Below are 8066 nucleotides of genomic sequence, written 5' to 3'. Positions count from 1 at the left end.
TTATATAATCACTTCGTAATCAGAAGCATCCTCAATTTTCTTGAAAATAACATCTTATTTTCGCCTTCACAACAAGTTTTAGGAAATCATAATCATGTGAGACTCAACCTGTACCTTTCACTGATCTAATTATTGATTGTTCATCATCCGCTGGCTGCATTTGTTTTGGATTTTGCAAAAGCATTCGATAAAGTGTGTCATAAACTTCTGATCCACAAGTTACGGAACATAAATATTGACATTAACCTATTAAAATAGGTCGGATGCTGTCTTGCTAATCACTTACATTACGTTACTGCTTACGGCTACAGTTCATAAATGTGCCATGTCATCTCAGGAGTGCTCCAGGAGTCGGTAATTGGTCCTTTGTTGTTTCTAATATGTATTATTGACCTACCCTCTCAAGTAGCTTCTAAAATCCACCTTTTTGCTGATGATTGCGATACTTTTACAGCAGTTGCTTCAAACGACTATTGTAATCGCTTACACTCCGATTTAAATAAAATATGTAACTGGTGCAGCTTGTGGCTAATGGAACTACTCATTCACTTATGTCAAGTTAAGCACATATTTAGGTAACCAAACTCTTTTGGGGCATACTACTTAAATAACTTCCCTTGAGATCAAGTAACCTCATACAATACTTAGGAATTCATATCACATCCAATCTTACTATACACATGGGCTTGTAATAGTGTAATGGTGACTTCCCGGTGCCCTACACACGCCAGGGTGTAGGAGGAGAATACCCATTCGACAGACAGACGTTTTTTGTTATCTCGTTGAACGCGAGCAAGGGTTCGTCTCAAGGTAGGCGGACTGGCTAGGCAGCATAGTCCTCTGGCGTCGTCGTCCGCACGATGAAAATTCGGCGAACGCCTTCCTCAAACCACATTCCCACAAACACAAACGGTGCGCTGGGGGAAGGGGAGTAGGATGGACGCCAACAATGGTCAGAGATCCAGCCTAGCTCCCAATGAAAGAGAATGAACATTTTCCTCTTTGCAAATTCTACCCCCCCCCCCCTTTTTTTTTCTCTCAGTAGTCGGCTTGATGGAGGGATAATGATTACGGCGGGAGCAGGTTTTTCTTGCCGAAGTGCTGGTGTGTGGACAAGTGCGGAGGAGTCATAATCGTGTCCGAGTCGGATACGTGGCAGGATTCCGACACTGCTTTCGGAAGAGATAACCACAGCATGCAGCCAGTGACCCAATGCTTCCATTTTGGACTCGCTCGCTTCATATAAGGCCTTACGCTCGCTGCTCTCCGTCTCATCATATTTCGGTTCTGGTTTTACTGCGCATTTGCTATTGAACACTCTTTTTTTTTGTATTCTCTTTCTATGGTGTGCCTGGATTTTTATTCACTCGTGTTCTTACCGATGGAACGGGCACACGGGAGAGGTTTTCCTACACGATTCATTTCATTACAATAAAAATTGGCAGATCCCACGTACAGTGGGAATCAATAATATTCGAAACATGCACAAATGACAAATGTTGATATATCCCTTTCAAATCAGCGCAACGTTACGAGGTGGAAGTAATTGATGCCGTACATGACTTCCGTGTCATGATTATCATGTCTGGATGTGTCGTTTACCTTCTTCATCTGTTCAGGTCGCGTGATACAAAATTTAGTATATGTGGAGCGAGCAAACCGGCTGTGAGCACGCTAAGAGCATGGTATGTTGACATGTTCCTACATGACACTCGTGTCCGGATTAGCATGTTTACAGCAGTCATATACCTTCGTCATCTATTGATGTCACGTAACACAGAATTTGGAATATGTGGAGCTAGAAAACGGTGGCGAGAGCATTATGAAGGGCCCAATATCCTTCAATGTAGCATCGACGCTCGAGCACACTGGGCACAGCGATGCTACGTTAGCAAAACGCGAGCACTGTATAACCTGACGCCAGGCGTGACCAGTGTCCGTCGGAGCCACCCGATGCAAGTGGCATGAAATGTGACATGCTGCATTTAGTGCCGATGCGTTACCAAGACAACACTGCGTCTTCCTCTTTTGAATATGGAGGGACGCTGGACGCGCTGAAACGCGCGTGCTTCAAAGCAACGCAGTGCGACTGCGAGTATATGGCAGGACCGGCGCCTGGCGGGGCAACGCCAGCGTGACGCGACGAAATGAATGCCGGCGAGCACGCGCACCGCGTCACGTCAAAATGTATTGCCGCCTTGACTTAGGCATGTAGTCATGTTCTCACATGACACGCATGTCATGATTATCATGTTTGCACCAGTCACATACGTTCGTCATCCATTGGCATCACGTAATACGAAACTTGGCATATGTGAAGCTAGCGAAATGGCCGCGAGCGCATCATCAGTATAGAGGCTTCTAGCCTCTATAGTCATGCTGTTACATGACAGGCATGTCGTGATTATCATGTTTGGATGTGTCATTTACCTATGCTGTCCGTTCGCGTCGCGTAATACCGAGTTTGGTAGATGTGAAGCTAGCGAAACAGCCTCGAGCGCATCATGAGCGTAGCATGTAGTCATGTTGTTACATGACATGCATGTCATGTTATCATTTTTGCACCAATATCATACCTTCTTCATCTATTCACATCTCGTAGTACCAAATTTGGTATATGTGACGCTTCCGAAACGGCCGCGAGCACATCATGAGCATGGAATGCAGTCATGTTGTTACATGACACGCGTGTCATGATTTTCATGTTAAGCGTGTCGCGTGTGTTCACCATGCAATCATACTATAAGATACCAGTTTGGCAACATGCCATGTGAACAAAACCACCGCAAGAGCTATAGGACCATGAAATGTAAATCATGACATTCATGACATACATGTTATGATTTTCATGTTATAACCAATGAAATATGTTCTTCATACAGTCATGTTATGCCTTAGCAAGTTTGGTATCGATACCATTATCGAAACGGCCAGGAGAGCTAAAAGTCGTAGGCGGCTGATAGATAGATACGCTCAGCGTCGCCGAAGTTCGCTAAGAAATGAAGGAAGGAAAATAGGAGGAAAAGAACGGCAGGGAGGTTAACCAGCCCATAGGCCGCCGGTTTGCTACCCTGCGCATGGGAAGGGGATGGGGGAGATGAAAGATAGAGAGCAGAGAGGAAAGAGGGATGAGCACGTCACATTCGGCACCACACGCGCGCACACTCAGTCATAGTCCAGTCTTGTCTTTCGCGGTGTGTGACATAGCTGTTACAGCCACTTGTTCAAGTCCGTGTCACGTAGGAATTTCAACAGCGCTTTTGTCACCTTCTATTGCAATGTCTTCTCTCGGGCACTTGACAGAATAGTGTTCACAGACATTTGGCTGCTGTCGATGCGCGCAACAGCGGACGCCAGTGACTGTATCTGGATATCATACAGCGGACAGTCGAACAGGATGTGGTGTAGCGTCTCTTCGCAATGACAGGCATCGCAGAGAGCGTTGTCGCCCATTCCTATGACAAAGGAATAAGATTTTGTAAATGCCACTCCTAGCCATAAGCGATGAAGAAAGGTGGCTTCTCTTCGGTCGAGCCCAGTGGGCATGCGGAGAGCCATCAAAGAGGACAGCTGTTGTTCACGATTCGTCTCGTTGCTTGGTGGGCACCATAGTGAAAACGTGACTCACGCGCAAATCGTCGAAGATTACTGGCAGCATTGGTCCTAGAAAGTGGTATGGCTTCTTCTCGTGTTTCCTCAAGAGCTGCCCGCGCGGCAGTATCGGCATGTTCGTTCCCTATGACTCCGCAGTGACTTGGCAGCTACTGAAACGTCACATGATGCCCCTTCTCATGTGTGAAGGGGGCATCGAATTTTGAAAACAAGCTGTTCGTACGGACCGCGACGCAGTGCCGAGAGCACAGATTGTAGGGCAGCCCTTGAGTCACTGAAAATCGACCATTGTTGCGGTGGTTCCTGATTGACCACACAAAGTGCAGCGCGCAAAGTAGCTAGTTCCGCTGCTGTAGATGCCGTGGAGTGGTAGTCCTAAACCTGATGGTAACACATCTTGCTGGGACAACTACTGCAATGCTTCGCATTTAATATTGTGAGATGAGCAATGCGTGCGTGTGGGTGTGTCTACCCTCTGTATATGTAAAGTTCATTAGATCTTGTAGTACCACTCAAGCCTCGTGATGCTTTTCAGGCCGCGTGCAGTAGTTTATTCGTGTTTTAGGCCCGTAAGTTATTACTGAAATATCCTTAATTTCTGCTTCAAGCTTATCAGCATAGCGATTGCCGTGCATGTGTTGCAAATGACTAACGTTGATTGCGAATCAACCAAACCTTATTTTTTGGTGAATGAGAGAAACATAGTAAGAGGGTTGGCTTTACTGTTAGTCCCCTAGCTGATTCCGCGTTTTCGCCGGACCGCCTAACATTATTTTTGTTTTCTTCGGGCCCCTTTTTAGTCATACTTTAACGTGTATTTCTTTTACATCTCAAAATATTTTTTTTCGCGAATCATCGCTGGCATTACTAAAAAGCGCGATATTGTCCGCAGAAGTGAAATAACAAAGATATTAAACGTTAAGTCTTCTTATTTTGTTTTCGTTCTGCTTTTTAATGTTATGAAAGTGTCGCGAATCCAATTAAAGAGATTATAACTCTTACTGAGCGCATTACCGATGATGATTTTCTTGCTTTTCTTGAGGTATACTGTGGTTATGGGGTCGTTTAAAAGCACGTAATAAACTGTTATGTAGCATATGCTACTACGAATATGAGTATTGCTAATGACACTTTATTTTATCACATTCGCACTTACGTCATTGCCGTAAGCGTCTGCTTATATCTAAATATTCGTGTTTCTTTATAGGTTGATTTTTTCAATTTGTCAGGGGCAGCAAAATGTATGGAACTTTTTTCTAGAGGAGGAGGGGGAGGCAGGTGTTTAACCATACTTCATTATGATCATGCGTGTACTTTGTATGTGTGCGCGTACATAAACACATGCATCCACGCACTCCTGCCTTGGCCAGGTGTCCGCACAATTTTCGCAGCTGCAGTTAGTTTTGATAGTAATGAGGTGTGCATAGCACTACCATGATTCTATGCTTGAGAGAACTGAAATATGTAGCTTTATTATTCTATGGTCCCGAAACGGTGATAGGATCTTTCTCACGCCAAGAAAATTGTTGAGGCTTGATAAGGACAAAAAACAAAAGTACTTTTAATGTAATTATTTCAATTTTTTGTTCTTTGTTTTGAATATCTCCACAGTGAATACAACATTTTATTGTGCATGCATATACGTGCCTTGTATTGTTATGATCCTGACATCCGCATTCGTTTGCAGGTAAAGTTTGCAGTTTTGCACAGCATAATTTTGTACATTTTAATCGGGACATGCACATACGTTTTACATATTATATTGAGGTATTTGTGTTATTAAAGAAAACTTATTTCTTATTGATTTCTTAAGAGCACACATTAGGTATCCAAATATTTTTAATATTTTAGACACATTACAAAATGTATCATAATTTTGATTTGTAGCGCTTGTTTGATTACAAATGAACTGCGTCGTATTTTGCAGGTATGTTTCTTGCTTCAGGCCACCACTCAATCAATGACATAAATATTTCAGTTTTCTCGAAATATTTTACAGGCTTAATATTTTCGGAGTATTTTACATGACTCAATTCTACAAATTGACTACAAATTGCGTACCGATTGGGTTACTACTAATTGACTACAAGTTTGGTTACTATGATTCGGTTTGTGGTGGCAGCTATAAAACTCCGACGACAGAAAGACTCATGAAAACATGCGATTGACGACATCACTGCCGTCTATTCCTATATTTGCTGGAGTAGAAGAGTTTGCTCAGTATTATACACTGCACCATAATTCAGAAGCATAGCCTCAGAAGGACGGGACTTGGACAATGTCGGTAAAAGAAGAATATATAGTTCCCACGCTGAGTGATAACACCTTCACACCTAAGATATTTTGTGTGCGCCAAGGCATCTACTAGAGCACACAGTGCTCTAGTAGATGCCTCAAGGCCTTCAACGTTCACTTTTGTGACGTTCAGGATGATAACTATATGTGGATGAGGGGGTTCTGACCCCCACCAGATTTTTTGTAATGCTTTAGCTTTTTGGGTGAGACAAAAGTATCTCCACGCCTTCACATCGACCACCGTTGCCAAAGTTAGCCGATTTACACAAAACCAGGTGGGTATGCTTGAATTCGTTGAATTATTTCTTCGTAGTATCAACTTCCAAGACAAGCACGCTCCATGAATGACGATGACACGAACGCAGATCGAAGCAGCAATTCAATTACACAAAGTATAAATCTGCTACTTCAGGTGCTTTTTAGCAAAGGCACCCCCGCCACACACACAGATATATATATATATATATATATATATATATATATATATATATATATATATATATATATATATGTCACAAAAGCATCTGTCACAAAAGCATATATATATATATATATATATATATATATATATATATATGTCACAAAAGCATCTCCGTGTCTTGTTTTGCCAAAGCGGTGGCTTCCCGTTTCCGACACGTTTCAAAACTCGTGAACGTATACTGAGGAGATTGTTCCTAGAGAGCGGTGCAAGATCGTTGGCGTGTTGTAAATGTGTCAGGATTCGCGCAAGGACATCATTTCGAAATTCCCTGTTTCTAGAACAGAAAAGCTGTAGAAATCAATCATATTGTCGGGCTTCTCAGGGGCTCTGCAAAAGCGCCGCGTTGCACTTCTGCCTTCCTGACGTCGTTCTTAAGTTGGCGTAATCTTAACGAGTGGGCGCGGAAGTTTATTGTTGCCCGGCAAGGCGCACGTTAGCGCTCAGCGGCTGACTCCCTCGTCAGGAACGCCAGTCCAAGCCTTTCGGCCGCTCCACGGGCTTTCTGAATGGAAACATTCGCTTTTGCCCACGTAGCTGACTGGACACTCTAAACACGGCAACTTGCAGACTACTCGCTGGTGTTGCTTCTTCCTTCGGCCGTGGTAGCAAGCGGGTGAGCATCGAAGCAGGCTTGGGAACCACCTCGACCCCTGATTTTCCGAGAATCGCGGAGAGCTCTTCACTGGCGCCCGGCACATATGGGATGACAGTGCGCTTGGCTGGCTTCAACTATTTTTCTGCCAGTGGGGTGACCAGCGAGGGAAAGTTGTCGCGTAGTGTGTCTTTCACGGGTCCTTCTACACGGTACAGTGATCGTTTTCTACCCATGGTGACGCCTGCTTATAATAACAAAAACGCAGGCAAAAAACGGAAAGAAAACAAGAGCTATCTAAATGCACAACGCTGGTTAATATTTTTGTCAGTTTGTACCTCTCGAGGGGGCGTCACAAAAGTGTAAAGAGTGAACTTTTTTGTTGATAAATGTAAAACCACGTTGCTGAGATGTAATAATAAAGGCAAGCTAACTGAAAAAAAAATGTTAGGAGTGATTTTTGCTGTTGTATACCATAATTGAAAAAAATTCCGTAGGTAAATATTGTGTTACTGTGTTGCTTTCCGGCACTAAAACTCAGCTGTTCCTCCAGTAGTTCGTCACGTACACCTCATCACCAAGAATGTAACCCTACCATCTGTGATCAATATTTTAATAAGAGCATTTAGTGTGTTCACCTACCTATACGGTGAACAGTTTAAAAAAAAAAAGGCAGGCTTATCAACAGAATGCTATTCTAGTTCCATGATGCATTTTAATGTCGCTTCCCTTTGTAACATTTACAAACTAGACCACTTCGGGCGCTTTAGCACCGTGCGAAGAAATGCGAATTGTATAGCATTAATATATAAACGAACGTTACTTCAGCAATAACGATCGTTATTGTTTGAGGTACATTTTACGGAACTATGCTGAGTACCTTATAAAATAAGACACCTGGAATGAGATGCCAGCAAATTAGATGTTAACGCTAAATTACAAAAAGGTCTACAAAAGCTGCTCCTCCAGCTTACACTGTAACTGTGCTGCCCGTCCCGAGCATCTCGCGCTCTTTTCTCAATGGAACTATACGTAGCTCCTTACGCACATTTACGCAAAGAATAAGCTCTACAAAGAAATAAGAAA

The sequence above is a fragment of the Rhipicephalus microplus genome, chromosome 3 (assembly GCF_043290135.1).
Source record: "Rhipicephalus microplus isolate Deutch F79 chromosome 3, USDA_Rmic, whole genome shotgun sequence".
Taxonomy (NCBI): Eukaryota; Metazoa; Arthropoda; class Arachnida; order Ixodida; family Ixodidae; genus Rhipicephalus; species Rhipicephalus microplus.
This window is presented reverse-complemented; position numbering follows the sequence as displayed.